Genomic DNA, 2,828 nt, shown 5'->3' on the forward strand with positions numbered 1-2,828 from the left:
AGCCTGCTTTGGTCAACTCTTGGACACCACCACAGCCCCAACCCCGGTATTTATTGGAATAATAAAGTCGGTCCCTGAAAGCGAAAGCGACCGCTCATCGCCTGCTTTTGACCGGCTTTGGCGATGTGCGGGCCCCACCACGCACCCCGCCCGACACGATACTTAAAGCGCGTATTCATGCCCTTGCCCATCCTCTGTCCGTTTCTTTGACTTCTCATCTTCTCCCAGCCAAAGGAACCTGATGCTATGCGGCGACCACTTCAAAATCAAATCACCCCCTCAAATTTCTTTCACTTTGTCGTGTGGATCATATTCCTCCGAAGTTGTAGTACTAATTTCCGAGAAATTCATTCACGCGTTATATAATATATATATATATATATACTGTATATCTGTAAAAAAGCTTGGAGAAAATTCATGGCGAATTCAAGTTTAGAAGCTCTTTAATTTCTTTACAGAAGCAAGCAAAGCTTGAGGAGATCTACCACTAATTTAATTAATCCAAAGAACAAATCAAACAAGAGCGGACTACAACTACTACTACGAGCACTGATGATTGACTAGAGCTGCCACCGCCTGCAAACGATCATCTTCAGGCCGCGCGGGCGCGGACGGCGGCGGCGGCGGCGTCGTGGCGGTGGTCGCCCTCGTAGGTGACGACGAGCATGGCCGGGTCGTCGGCGGCGCGCTCCACGTGCTTCCGCGCGGGGCAGCCCTTGGCGCTGCTGCAGCGGTAGTAGCCGCGCGGGTAAGGGGACCCCTTGATGGGCTTCTGCCCGTACTTGCGCCACGAGTAGTCGTCGGCGGGGATGTCCGACGACGCCGGCACGTGGGACCCCGGCGCTCCTGCGGCCGCGGCTGCCGCGGGCACGCGCACCGTGCGCCGGGACAGGCCCTGACGGCTCCGCTTCTTCTTCGAGCAGTGGCAACGCCCGGCGGACGACTCCGCGAGGTGCTGGTGCTGGTGCTGGTGCTGGTGCGCCTGCGCCTGCTGGGGAGCGGAGGCGGGGCACGGGAGCTTGCGCTTCGGGAGGGGAGGCTTGCCGGAGGACACGGCCAGACTGCACCCCTTGGACACGCTCCCTTCGCCGCCGCCGCCCGCGGTCACGGACGACAGGAACGAGGTCGAGGTACCGGACACGGCCGGCGCCGGCGCCGGCGCTGCCGGCTTGGTCGCCGCCGCCGCCGGGACCGGGACCGGCTTGGTGAAGTCCAGCGTCAGGGCGGCCTTCTTCTGAGGCGGCTGCGGCTCCTCCACCGCGGCCTGGAGCGTCGTCTCCGTCTCCACCGCGGCGACGGGCGCGCGGCGGAAGCGGGCGTGCCCCGTGCGGTCCAGCAGGTTGATGACGCGGCGGAAGCGGGACACGGCCTGGTCCGCGATCTGCCCGAGCGGCGGCGACTCGGCCCGCTGCCCCGCTCCGCACGGGGACGACAGCGACGAAGCCAGCAGCTCCAGGCTGCGCAGCCCCGCCGCGGCCGCCTCCTGGAACGCCAGCTGCTCGTACGCCCCGGCCCGGCCGCCGCAGGACGACATCAGGTCCACCGCCATGGCTTGCCCCTGCTCTGCTCTGCTGCTGCTTGGAGTTGGAGGTCAGATCCGCGCGGTGGTGGTGGTGGTGGTGCTGCTGCTGCTGCTGCTTTCTTGGGTTGTGGGGATTGTGAGGTGGGAACAGGTGGTGGTGGGGGGTGGGTTTTATAGGTGGAAATGGAAGTGGGGAGGGGAGGAGCTGAGCGAGAGGAGAGGACCAACCAAATGCTAGGCGACGAGCTGCCCGCCGGGGCTGTGCAAAGTCAATGCCTTGCTTGTTCTCGTCCTTTTTTTTTCCCCAAACCAAAGTTCTGACTCAGATATCAACCTGGGCTTTTTCTCAGGAACCACCTTGGGTTACCTAGTTATTGCAGTATTAGACACTTTTGTGTAAACAAAACCCATTATTTCTCAACTGGAATAACTTATGGCTTCTGTGATTCGCTATCGATGGGAAGTTACTTTGCTGATTCGCTATCGAGGGGAAGTTTACTTTGCGAATCCCGTCAAGATGAAGTCTGTGTTTTGCTTTCTCGAGTTGAGCATCGGGTTCTGATCTAGTGACAACTCCAACTCCATGCTCGATCCGTTTTCCATAATTCACCCTAGAAGCATTCTTTTTTAGGGCAGTCTAATGGAGTAATAATTATAGTTTCTATGTTTATTTATTATCTTGCCAACTCTATGTGGCAAAAGAATTAATGCACAGAGAATGTGCAGAATAAAGAAACGATTTCTTCCTCACGAAACCGAGTCGACGGCGCTCGCTACGAGGCAGAAACCACCAAATCGTCGTTGGGGAGACTCCACTAGTTTCTAACGGAGCCTTTTTGGATCGAGTGCGCCGCCGCCGATGCGCAGATGCTTCCAGCAAATGCGTTCTCGGCATGCCCTCTCCCGCGTCCTTGCTCCCACCTTCGTTTTCCTCGCGCGCTACTCCACCCGCTCGCTGCTCCAGCGCTCGGCCGCTCATCGCTGCCCCGCTGCCACGCGCACTCACTGCTCCTGTGTGCGCTGTTGTCGCTCACGCTCTCTACTATACTAGACGATGTCTCGCCGTTGTTGGTGTATGCAAAAATCTCCAAGCAAGGAATATTAGCCCTTGTCTAGCTAATCATCCACTTGCATGTTTCTTTTTTCTTTCTCTGGATTTCTATTTTAAAATTGAAAAGAGGCATTCCTATTCAGTAAATTAGATATCAGGTATTGCTATTGTGAATATTGTTTGTTTACTTAGATAATTGTTATATATTACGGAGTGTGCATAGCATGTTATACAGCTGCTTGCCACAATTAATCT

The 2,828-nt window shown here is 56.5% G+C and overlaps 1 pseudogene; it reads right to left on the minus strand.

The window, feature by feature from the left end:
• Positions 405–1,752, minus strand: LOC8086089 (annotated as a pseudogene).

Source organism: Sorghum bicolor, chromosome 7, assembly GCF_000003195.3.
Source record: "Sorghum bicolor cultivar BTx623 chromosome 7, Sorghum_bicolor_NCBIv3, whole genome shotgun sequence".
NCBI classification, from domain to species: domain Eukaryota; kingdom Viridiplantae; phylum Streptophyta; class Magnoliopsida; order Poales; family Poaceae; genus Sorghum; species Sorghum bicolor.